The sequence below is a fragment of the Myxocyprinus asiaticus genome, chromosome 5, assembly GCF_019703515.2.
Source record: "Myxocyprinus asiaticus isolate MX2 ecotype Aquarium Trade chromosome 5, UBuf_Myxa_2, whole genome shotgun sequence".
Taxonomy (NCBI): Eukaryota; Metazoa; Chordata; class Actinopteri; order Cypriniformes; family Catostomidae; genus Myxocyprinus; species Myxocyprinus asiaticus.
The window spans coordinates 12,972,949-12,986,017 of record NC_059348.1 but is presented as its reverse complement, the minus strand read 5'-3'; the positions used below and the strand labels follow the sequence as shown (position 1 = coordinate 12,986,017).

The 13,069-nt window shown below is 36.5% G+C and overlaps 1 protein-coding gene across 4 annotated transcripts in view; it reads left to right on the top strand.

Moving 5' to 3' along the window:
• The window catches only part of LOC127440953 (gap junction gamma-1 protein-like), a 60,081-nt gene that overhangs the window by 40,839 nt on the left and 6,173 nt on the right, over positions 1–13,069 (top strand). The window contains exon 1 of one of the 4 annotated variants that reach the window (XM_051698043.1): positions 9,219–9,597. The exons of 2 other annotated variants lie outside the window; for them this stretch is intronic. The gene's annotated coding sequence lies outside the window, so the exon portion shown is untranslated. Of the gene's footprint in view, positions 1–9,218; positions 9,598–12,449; positions 12,473–13,069 lie in introns of those variants that run through there. One more of the 4 variants, XM_051698047.1, reaches the window with a different exon arrangement.

Here is a 13,069-nt window from a genome sequence, read left to right as displayed (position 1 = left end):
TGAAAAAGTCAACATTTAGCCTTATAATGTGCTGTTGACTTTATGATGTAACATGTCTATTTATCTGTCACATTACTGTTAAACTTAAGCTACAGTGAATAAGACAGCCTGTGTCTGTTAAACGCTTTTTATGAATTATTATATATACTGGGCTCAAGGAAATGGAAAATAGACTCTTATCTGGAAAACCTCACTATTTTATTCTGTCATCTGACATTTGCAGGTGTTGAGTTATGGCAAAAGACATTGACCAAGCAAAAAATGTTCCTAAGAAACAGACTATTCATTCTGTATTGTCAGAATACAGAAAAAAAAACATTATGTACAGGACTTAAATAGAGATGGGATGGTCGGGCCACTCAAACGAACAGAAACCATATGAATTTCAATTGTATAACAAATTTCCATTAAACTGAATTGAGTAATCCTTAACAAAATTAAATTAATAAAATGTAAATATTTTAAACATTTTTAAATACTTTGAAAAATTTTCATTTTATTGATGCAATTTTGTTAAAGGGATAGTTCACCCAAAAATGAAACATTTCTCAGCTTTTCTTGACACCCTCATTCCATCCCAGATGTGTGTGACTTTCTTTCTTCTGCTGAACTCAAACAAAGATTTTTAGAAAAATATCTCAGCTTCCTTTATGTGATTTTTTGGAACTACAAAGGTCTGATCACCATTCACTTGCATCGTATGGACCTACAGAGCTGAGGGCAGGTTTTGTGTAAGTACTGCCCTTTCGCTGCAGTTTGCAAACCTTATTCAAATGCTTGTTCAGTTTTTTTTTTTTTTTTTTAGATGTGCTCACTATGAACATGCGATGTCATTGTATGGAAAAGAGCTGCATGAAGATTCTTCAAAATTTCTACTTTTGTGTCCCGCAGGTTTGGAACAACATGAAGAAGACTAAATAATGAACAATTATAATCTTTATTTATTTATTTTGCTGAGCTATTCCTTGTTAAACGTATTGAGGATTTTTTTTTTGTTTTTGTTTTTTTTTTTGCTTCCCTTCTGTTCAAACAACCAATTGAAATGTGAGGTCACAGATCTTGGATATGTATTTCAACTCATTGACCGTGCAATGCTGCATATTTTATCACATGCTGTAGCTGGCAGTTTCCATGACATTCCAGCGATGTCCTTCTGCATTTGATAAGAGTGCAAGCAGAACAAGAGACTTCGGCCTTGCTGAGGTTAGTTTCTCTGGCAATGTTGGCATGAACCTCTGGGCGCTTGTTCTAAGTCATTTCAGTAGATTCAAGTTTTCATCAAACTCTGTGCAAGGGGCATTGACCGAAAGGCATGCTAAGCCTAGCTCAACCAGAAGATGTAAACACATGAGACTGCCACTACACAAACTGCCTATAGGTTAGCCACCACACTAGCTTATGGGTCTAGCCATTCTGTGTGTGTATGTGTTGGTGTTTTTGTCTGTAACTGAGAGAGAGAGAGAGAGAGACAGTAGGGAAGTAGATCTTTGGAAGGACTTTGCAGTTACTTCCTTGTTGTTCAGATTAGGGTCTTCTGTAAATGTTTCTCGGGGGCACTTCTCAGTCACATGGCTGTTGCATAAACCCAGACAACTGTGGCCCCAGACCAACCCTGTCAACTTAAAATTTTTGGAGAAACTTTAGAGTTGATATTAGAAAGAGCAAAAATGGCTGGTTGGATGCTCACTTCACCAGCCAGTCCATTTAAACAATTCTAACAATGCTAAGTACAAGCTGTTTGATAACGATGACATCATTTATACGTTTTTTTCCGCCATTTTCTCACCCCATGTCACCCTCCGCTGTAGCTCTCTGAAGTCTGATGACAATTACCTCAAGTCATTAGTTCTCATGTGTTTCATGACCAAATGTTATTGATGTCAAACCTGAAGCAACACGTATAACAATTGCCATATTTGACTTGGGATCTTTGATTGGGGGAGTTGCGATTAGCGGTATTTAGGGGCACAGTCGGTGTTCAGGTTAATACAACTGGTAAAAGTATCACAACAGAGCATGCATGCCTTAAAAATGACTACAGAATTAATTTACAAAAGATTCATCATACATGACAAAGGATGTCTTCTCTGATAAACCTTTTTCAAATTATTATTTCTTAAGTTAACTTTACAGGCAGCACCAAACTCCATCAGTCCTGATGGATCTCCTTACGCCACTAATAATCTAATAATATACTGATGACATTTTATACTTCCATTCGCCATAAACAAACATATACTGTAGGTATGACTAATTATTAACAGATTAGTAGCTAGTTCATCAACATTTAAATCTTTCAAATCAAACTTTCAGGACATTCATAACTACATTAATGTATTTTCAGTTTTATCTGTCTATTAAGCATTGTATAATACAATAATGCTTAACGGGTTATTCATGAAAGTTATTCAATGTTAATAAACTACCAGAAATTAGCAATTCTGCATCTGTATATGCTGTTTTTTATTGTTTTTCTATGAAAATATGAGCCAGGCCAGTGCTTCCCAACCTTTTTACCTTGAAGCCCCCTCTACTTATATACTGTATGTCTACACATACAGCATATGCAAAGGTTATGCAATGCACGTTCCCAAAAAAAAAAAATGGATTCGCACATTTTAATTTGACTTGCTATTTTAATCCGTCATTATTTAAAACGCTGTCCGTAATCTTGACACATAAAAAAAACAAGCAAGAAACTCTTCATGTGGTATATCTCTCCCTCGGTCTCTGCGTGCACATGAAAGATAGAGAGAGCGGGAGAGGACAGCGCTCGCTTTTTTGAGAGTGAAAAAAGGCGCTTTTAATGCAAAAATAACTAACACACCTCTTTTAAATGTATTTGGTATATGAGGGAAGATACATTAGGGAGTTTTAATTCTGATGGTAGGCTGCAATAATAAGTTCATAACTTTGGGCATTAGATCTGCTGTTACTTGCATTGCAAGCAGTAATTTTCACTCGCAAATGGGAGTAAAACGCTGGCACTGTAGAGCCCTGATTATTGTAAATAATTCACGAAATTGCGAGGCCTGGGTAGCTCACTTAATATTGACACTTACTTCCACCCCTGGATTCGCGAGTTTGAATCCAGGGTGTGCTGAGTCACTCCAGCCAGGTCTCCTAAGCAACCAAATTGGCCCGGTTGCTAGGGAGGGTAGAGTCACATGGGGTAACCTCGCGTGGTCGCGATTAGGGGTTCTCGCTCTCAATGGGGCACATGATAAGATGCGCGGATTGATGGTCTCAGAAGTGAAGGCAACTGAGACTTGTCCTCCGCCACCCGGATTGAGGTGAGTAACCACGCCACCACGAGGACCTACAAAGTAATGGTAATTGGGCATTCCAAACTGGGAGAAAAGGGGGATAAAATAATAATAATAATTCACGAAATTTACAGTATCCTAACTGTTTATATTAAATGGTATTTGTCATTATTAACTTTACTAAAATCAAATATTTGGGGACAAAGTCTATTTTTGACTTCTTATGTGGGAGTCTCTAATGCCTTATGAGGGGGTCCTGCCCCCCCTAGCCCCCCCTCAATTCTAGCACTGCTAATACGTATCTTCTATTATCATGATAAACCACATGTATACACAAATCAGATACTTTTAGCTTTGCAGAATACCAAATTATACATTAAAGCTTTCATTTATTCTGTTGTAGAATTACACATTTTGGACCACTGGCACGTGTGTCTCATCTGACTCATCTGTAGCATCCCCATGGGAGGGCACAGGGATGGGCAGGATCCCAAATGCTATAAAGTACGACAAGACAGTGTATTCTTGACAATGACCCAACAAGGGTACACATCATCTGGAATGTGTTCTTTCATATAAGTGGGCATAGCGGCAAAGGCTTCAGTGGATAAAGCCCAACAGCGCAGTTGAGTTGGTGGGCAGTACCCACCCGCTGTTGGTGTCAAGTCCACAGAGGCTTGAGAAAACATGAATCTGCAGAAGTCCACTATAGTTTTCTGCTCACTGAACATACAATGCTCTCTCATCATGGCACTAGTAAATGTAATGGTGGGGCACTCCCTCTGGACAACTACCTATCTTCTGCAGAGCTGTGATGAGTGGAACTAATTAAAAACATTGCATAAGTTACTGTGGTTTAAAACAACACTAACTATATTAGAGCTGGTCTCTATCTCTCTGGAAAAGTTACATTTTTAAAGTACAATTGGAGTTCATTTACGTGGATTTTCTTTTCCATGGCCATTAAAGGGATAGTTCACTCAAAAATGAAAATTCTCTCATCATTTACTCACCCTCAAACCATCTCAGATATGTATAACTTTCTTTCTTCTGCAGAACACAAATTAAGATTTTTAGAAGGATTTTTCAGCTCTGTAGGTCCTCAATGCAAGTGAATGGTGACCAGAATTCAGAAGGTCCAAAAAGCACATAAAGGCAGCATAAAAGTGATCCATACGACTCCAGAGGTTAAATCCATATCTTCTGAACCAATATAATAGGTGTGTGTGATAAAAAACAAAAACAATATTTAAGTCCTTTTTTACTATAAATCTCCACTTTGAACAACAGTAGGTGGCTGAATGTGACAGTCACTTCAGCACCAGCATGTGGAAGTGAAAGTGTAGATTTACAGTTAAAAAGCACTTAAATATTGATCTGTTTCAGACCAACAACTATCATATTTCATCAGATGACATGGATTTAACACTTGATTCTTATGGATTACTTTATACTGCCTTTTGGGCCTTCAAAGTTCTGGTCACCATTCACTTGCATTGTGAGGACCAACAGAGCTGGAAATTTTGTTTGTGTTTTGCAGAAGAAAGAAAGTCATACACATCTGGAATGGCATGTGGGTAAAAAATTAGATAATTTTCATTTTTTGGTGAACTATCCCTCTAAAGTAATAAGTGGTGTTTGTTGAGGCTGAGATGATGGACAAAAAATATCACAAAGACTTGAAGTTGGGCTCATTTGAATTGGGGCAGTAAGCAATGCCCTGGCAACCACCAAGAAAACCCTATTGCAACCACATGGCAATGCCCTGATAATCAACCACGACACCCTAAAATCATGTTGGCGATCATGGGTTTCCCCAGCGAACACACAAATATATAGCTTTAATACAATTTAATGTCACTCTGGATAAAAGTTTGAATGCACAAACATACAGTGAATACTTTATTGCATCATAAAATCACTAGCTTTGTGAGGCCTCACAACTAAATTAGCCAATAGAAATTAAGAAGAAACTGCACAGCCCAGATATTACTACTGGGCCACTAAAGAAACCAAGATCCAACTGACAGAGCTGCAGGCTAATTTGGCTGAAATGGACAAAACTTTCCAGACATCAACAATCTCCTCAGCACTTATTGTGATTCTTAGAGTTCACTGTGAAATAATCTAAAGCTTTAGGAAGACTTGTGGTCTGAAAAGTCTAAAGTTGGACTGAAAGTATATTAGTATCAAGCTAAAACGAAAAAACAAAACAAAAGAAATAATAATAATTCTTAAAATAGCGTTAGTTTTCTTAAAATATCTAGTCCTCAATGACATCTTGTAAACCTTTTTATGAGACAGAACAGAACCCATTTTATGGTTATTTCTAGGGGGGAAAATGTAAGAACTATTACAAATCAAACTTTTTCTTTTAGCTGCAGTTGAAACAAACCGTTGCAAGCCCGAGGGCACTTAGCCAGAGTAGGGTAGCCTGCTCACCAAAAGGAGTGTGAAAACGTGTGCCCACGCCATATCTTACAGCTTTCTCTGGAGAGAGAATCCCTAGCGTAAACTTTCAAAGCACTATGTTGGAAAAGACACGACACAGCACGGTGCAAGTCCCGTCTATCCATCCTATCTCTGGCTCCTTGCCTGGGTAGAACATCTAAATATTATGACGCAAGATATGACAGAGCATACCTGGCAGATACAGTCTGCACTGTGGCAATGTGCTCCAGCTCTATATTGTGTCACATCTATTATTCCTTAGATTCCTGTTCTGTCGACTTCGCTGATGCTACTTAGCCATATGCATGATGTAACAGCAATAACGACGTTCTGTTTCTAACAATGATATACTCTAACAAGCGAAAAGGTGTAGGTTAGTTTTTTCCTTAATGGAATAATTTACCCACATAATGTCGTAATTATTTACTCACCCTAATGTCTTCCAAACTCCTATGCTGTTAAAAAAATAAATAAAAATGGAACAGAATATTCATGCAACAATTTTCGTAAAATGAGAGTTAAAGGAATATTCCGGGTTCAATCAAGTTAAGATCAATCGACAGCATTTGTGACATAATATTGATTACCACAAAAATGTATTTTGACTTGCCCCTGTTCTTTAAAAAATGCAAAACTCGAGGTTAGGCACTTACAATGGAAGTGAATGGGGGGTAGTTTTTGAACGTTAAAATACTCACTGTTTCAAAAGTATAGCCACAAGACATAAACAATATATGCGTTAACATGATTTTAGTGTGATAAAATTACTTACTAACCTTTTCTGTGTGAAGTTATAGCCAAATTTACAACTTCGTTGCCATGACGATGTAATGTCTACAAACCCTAAAACCCTAAAACGACTGTAAAAATGACAATTTAAACAACTTTACAGCTCAAATAATACATTTGTTTTAACAGAAGAATTAATGTAAGTGCTTTTATAAAATTATAAGCTTCACATTTCTGTCCTTAAACCCTCCAAGAAATTGGCTCCATTCACTTCCATTGTAAGTGCCTCAATGTTAGCTCGATTTTTGCTTTTTTAAAGAAAAGGTAGGACAAGTCTAAATAAATTCTTGTGGTAATCAATATTATGCCACAAAATGCTTTCACTGAGCTCAGCTTTTATTGAATCTGGAATATTCCTTTAAGATCTGGGAATATTTTGTTTTTCTGCATTCTGGATCGGATCAGGCCTGGTTGACCGCATTGCCATTCAAAGTATACTCTTTTGGCCTCAAGCGAATACGAACGCGCACTGCACAGCAGTCAATGGCAGGCGCATGTGCCAACGATGCGCACAAACGAGGACTGTCTGTGTGTTGAGAAAATCTGGGCCACACGCGGATAGTCCACGCAGATATTGCTGATGACGAAACTTGCGCATACTGTTTCAAAAAATGGCATGACATGTCAGTTTGATGCTAAAGACAGCAAACATCATTTGTTCACTGATTTGGCAGCGCGTTCCACCAGTTTGGATATCCAGAATGGAGAATTAGATTTGAGAGCTGCAGTTCATTTTATTTATTTATTTTATGAATACAGAGTGTCATTTAAATTTGGAAGTAGCATGCAGTGGTGGTCCTGACTCACATGGTGCCCTAAACAGACAATAATAGGCCTATAAATTAAATTGTAGGCCTATATTATGTAATTTTATTCTCATACAAATCTTCTATAAATTTTTACCCAATTTTTAGCACAAAAACTATGACCATCTCAATTAGGCTGATTTTAAACCAATAGAGTGACAATATTGAAATTGAACAAAAACACATACAAAATTTCAAAAATATATACTAAATACAAACAATAAAACACTTTTCTATTATGTGATTTAAAAGTATAGTGATAACTAGCTGCAATTACATAAATATTTCGATAAAAAAAGAAGACGCAGTGACTTTGCATGGGTCCAAGTGAATCATTGACTTGTGTATTTGAACTGATTCATTTACATGAACCGTCCAAACAAACCAGTTCACTATACTGAATTTGACTTTCCAACGCAGCATGTAAGTTGATAGGTGAACTGTTTTTTTTAACCATTTCACTTACATGAAACGTCCAAATGAACTGATTCACTTAAATGTTTTGAACAGTCCATGAGAGAGTGATGAGGGTTAATGTGCGCTTGATCACTGTCTCGGTTGCTGCGTGCACAATACAATATGGCTAAAAGCAAAGTAGTGTTTTATCATGTTACTCGTTAAGTAGCCAGTTACTGGAACAGCTATTGTGATGGTTTAATTACTGTCATGCCTATGCATAATGTAATAGCTTGTATATTAGGTGTGGCACGGTTAATTGGGCTCCTCCAGGGAACCCTGCTGCCCTAAGCCATTTTTTTTTCTTTTTTTTTTTCTCCCAATTTGGAATGCCCAATTCCCAATGTGCTTTTAAGTCTTCGTGGTCGCATAGTGATTCGCCTCAGTCTGGGTGGCGGAGGATGAATCCCAGTTGTCTTTGTGTCTGAGATCGTCAACCTGTGTATCTTATCACGTGGCTTGTTGAGCATGTTGCCACGGAGACATAGCACGTGTGGAGGCTTCACACCACCCACCGCAGCATCCACGCTCAACTCACCACGCGCCCCACCGAGAACAAACCACATTATAGTGATCACGAGGAGGTTACCCCATGTGACTCTACCCTCCCTAGCAACCGGGCTAATTTGGTTGCTTAGGAGACCTGGCTGGAGTCACTCAGCACGCCCTGGGATTCGAACTAGCAAACTCCAGGGGTGGTAGCCAGCGTCTTTGCCACTGAGCTACCCAGGCCCCCTTAAGCCATTGTTTATATTGCCTATATACCAAAATCCACCTAATAAAAATGACTAAACAGATTGGCTTGAAAATGCATATGTAAAAATGTGCAGGATATAGGAGGACAATATTACAATAGAGGAGGAGGAGGAACACAATACAAAAATGCTAACAGGACAAGCCTGTAAATTGACAAACCTATAAATAGATCTCCAATGAAAGCAATATCTTAGAAACATGTTTTATTGGAAACATTTCAATTAGTGAAAGGAAAAATAAGAAGCATAGCATCCGGTGTCATGACAAAATTGACAACAGTAGTTAGAGCATTTTTTTATGCATGTTTTCTTGGTCTTGCACTGACATCTAGGGGTGTGGATGTAGCATCATTCAAACACAGCAGTTTTTAGATGCCGATGCCATTGTAAAAATTCACTATTCACAGTCAGCCATGATAAATTTAACCCATGAGTGAAAGTGTCTAATAACAAGGCGGTTACTAAGATTAAGCGAGTATATTCGGCTGGTCATGTGATCTTAAAATGATAAAATGAATATGATTTGCAAATTAAAAAAATTCAGTATTTTATCCAATATACATATGACGGGGGTATGAGAATATAGTGCACTGTAGGAATGACTCTGCAAAGTTTTACAAGAGATCACTGTAAGGTGTCCATTAAAATAACTATTTAAGTGCTTGCATCCACTAGCAGCCAGTCGCAGTTTAAACCCTTGATTCAGGGTCATTTGCCAGAGGAGCTTTTTCTTGTGCTGTTTTTTTTTTCTTCTTTTCTTTTCTTTGAATTTATACTTCCTCTGCTGCCTTTGGGGAGGTGTAAAACAAGCCGACTCAGAGAGGAGTCAGAGACATGTGTGAGGCAGACACTCTCTCAAGAGCTGTGCCGTGTGTTCAGTCTCCCGTGCTGACTGCGGCTCTAACAGCTGTTAGATGATAATGGGACATCATTTGATTTGATTATGGAGCGGCGGACACATCATAGAGCACACCTGAAATGGAACATTGAGAGACCGCCGCAGATTCACGAGAAAGTTCTGGCCGGATGGAGAGCGTGTCTTCTGGAGGTGTTTCCCTGCCACAACTTCCCAAGGTCTTTGTGTAGTTTATTTCCTCAGCACATGTGAGAACAGATAAGCAGTCTAAACTTTCCTAAAGGAGTAATTCTGTTTTCAAAATTCTATATCTTTTTATCATTATTTTTTTTAGTAACTAATATATATTTTTTTCTATTTTCTAATAACTTTAATTATTAACATTAACAAACATTATAGGAGTTAGTTGTCACGTGCAGGAAAGTTGTTACAAAGGCTATATCTCAGCTATATCAAAATAACTAAATGTAAAAAAAAAAATTTTTTTTTTTACATTTTTAGCAGTGGTTTTGTATGCTGTTTTCAAACACTAAGTTTAAAACTTCTTAAAGTACCTTTTTAAAGACTTTTTCAAAGGTTAACATAATAATAAAGGAAGAATGTAACTAAAGGGTTGAACTATATGTCGATAAATGTCCTGTCGGGGTTTTCACATATATCAGGGCGGGATCATTAGTTATAATATCAGTTGGCCAATGTTTTAATAATTTTAATAATTTTACTTTGCCTTTTACATTAGTTTGATTAATTGTTTTGTGTTTCATTGTTGCTTTACTGTTGAAAAGCCTATAATATGCTATTTATTGGCAGTTTTTAACTATTCAGTTATTTTCAAATAGCAAATATCCCCTGAAATGTATTATTGTAATGTCAAAATGCAACTTACAAGGCAATTTATCTCACTTAATTTGTTATAACAACACGTGTTTGTTTAGTTGTACTTAGCCTTCTGTTTCAGGTTTTCTTTCATATTTCTTTATTATTTATTTTGAGTAGTTTTACATATAAAATCAATGACAAACACAAATGCACAAACTAGCAGCCTAAGATGAGATCTGCAAATACAGTAAATATGCAAATAACAACAACAGCATAAAAAATAAAAGAAAAAAAGGAAAGAAAAAAGAAAGAGAAAAAAAGGGGAAAAAAATTCCACTTCCAATCTGTGATATTAAATTTTGGAGATGGAAAATGGGAAGTATTTATAACACGATGTAAATAGTTTGGATTAATTTGACACGTTTGGTCATCTGCTGATGTATATTCATATTTATTATCTGCATGTTTACCCTGTGTTTTCATCAGGAATTTATTACTAATACATTCAGTGGCTTACTTACAGTACAGCCTTTATGACTATAGGATGGAACAGCAAGGCTTTTTAAAACAAGTATGACTAACGAGAGTTCAAAAAGTGTTGTGCATCATTTAGAATATGTTATTTCGGGTCTGTGTGGGTGAAGTTTTGTAATCCTACTTTTGATTTCCTAAATGCGATTGAACTACTGAACACACATTTATGATTTTGTCATGTCATGGACTTACAGTGCCCCAAGATGTATGAATGTCTTCACATTGTATAACAAAATATCAAACTATATATCATTTATTTCAGAGAGAGATAGTACAAGCACATTTTTCTTGTTAAATAGTAAAAAAAAAAATAAAAAAAAAAAAAATATATATATATATATATATATATATATATATATATATAGTTTGTTCGGTTTCAAATGATTAAGCATTAAGATGTACTGTACAAATGACAAATGTCAATCTAGTTCAACATATCTATAGTTAATGTGATGACCTATGAAGTGGTTTCTCAGGATATCATGTGAACTTGAGGCGAACAGACTTCTTACATCCACTAAAAATCATCTTGACACAGTTGTTTAAAAGTAATTGTAAAAATGACTCAGAAAAGTGAAATTAGTTTTGAGAAAACGTTTAGCACCTTTGTAGATGTCACTTCATTACCTTTTTTGTTTCATACATTTTAAGTGTGGCTTAAGTGTCCACAAGTCTTCAAATACATTTGAGAGCCACAGTATTTTATGTTTAATAATGTTTCGAGTGGCAAACATTGAGAAATACATGCGATTGTAACAACTGAACTCTATGGTGACTTGGATAAATGAAGACCTTAACAGACATTCAACTGGATGTTATGCAACCTGAGAACCAAAAAAAAAAATTCTCTCAATTCACCTTCAGTTACAAGATATGAGACAAGTACACTCTTTGAGTAAAATCCTGTGACACAATTCTCCACTTGGGTCTCTGATGAGCTTCCAGCCTGCAAGGTTATACACTTTTTTTTTTTTACACTTTCCTTGGAAAAAATCCAGTCAGGCAAACAGCTATTCTCCCTGAAGTGTCTCAGGAAACGATGTACCATGAATAGTGAGTGCCATCTGTGTCCAGTTAACCACAATTTCCTCCGCCATACACACAGTGAGCCTGTGGCAGCCGTTCCTGTTTGTTCACACATTACATCAGAGAATGATATGCTGAAAACATGAACAGCGGCCAGTTTATAGTTGTTTTGCAAACCTTTCCAGGTTATTCGGGTGTTTTGTTTCTGTTAGCTCTTAATGTTTGTGTTAATTAAAATTGGCAGATGCTTTTTGCACCCTGGTGCAAATAATGGTATATGCAATTTACACCCCAGTGCAAATAGTGGCAGATACTATTTACACTCCAACCCTGTGGTAGATACTAATTGCACCCTGGTGCAAACAGTGTCAGATACTATTTGCACTCATATTTAAATACCAACATACAGCATTTGCATTAGCGATGGGTCGTTTATGAACGATTCGTTCATTTTGAATGAATCTTTTATGTGAATCAGAAGAACGAGTAGTCTCAGAGAGTGAGTCGTTAATTTTGTGTTGGCCGTGCATGTGCATTGCGCAACCTCCGTTCGTTTGTTACGTGAAAACCGCATAGGCGCTGTACAGGAAACAGAAATGATTAGTTCATCTCTCGAGTCTCCTGGTCCGAGTCGTTCGTTCTTTTGTCACGTGACAGCCGTATACGCTATGCAGTGACAAAAGAATGAATGACATGGACGAGAAGTTTCCAGAGGTGAACTAATCTTTCTGTTTCTCATAATTTGTCCTTGGCTGCATTATCATTTTTTTCCTTATTGGGACTATAATCAAAGTTTACGTAAGTAGACGTGTTGTGGAGGGATCTGGCTATTGAAAATGTAATATTTTAATTTAATTCTGCTCAAATGAACGAAATGAACTAAATGACTTGAATAAAGATTCATTCATTTTGCTGAACGAGACTCAAAGATTCAAGTCAGTAAAATGATCTGATCTTCCCATCACTAATTTGCATCACTGCAGTGCACTGTAAAAAAATCCTGTTGTTTTTACAAAAAATAAATAAAATAAATCAACCACAGCTGCCAGAATAATTATGTAAAAATGTAAACAACTTTACAGAACAACCTGTAAATTTCACAATTTAAAACTGTTGTAATTTACTTAACCACGCTAGCACTGTAAAATAAATAAATAAATATTTTTTTTTGTTAAATTTACAGTAAAAAAATAAAAAGTCATAAAATTTATATTAACCTTCTGAAATTATAAAAATCCGCTTTTTACTTTATAAGGTATTGTTAATCACTGTAAAAAAAAATACAGAGGAGCACATGATGACATGAAGTTG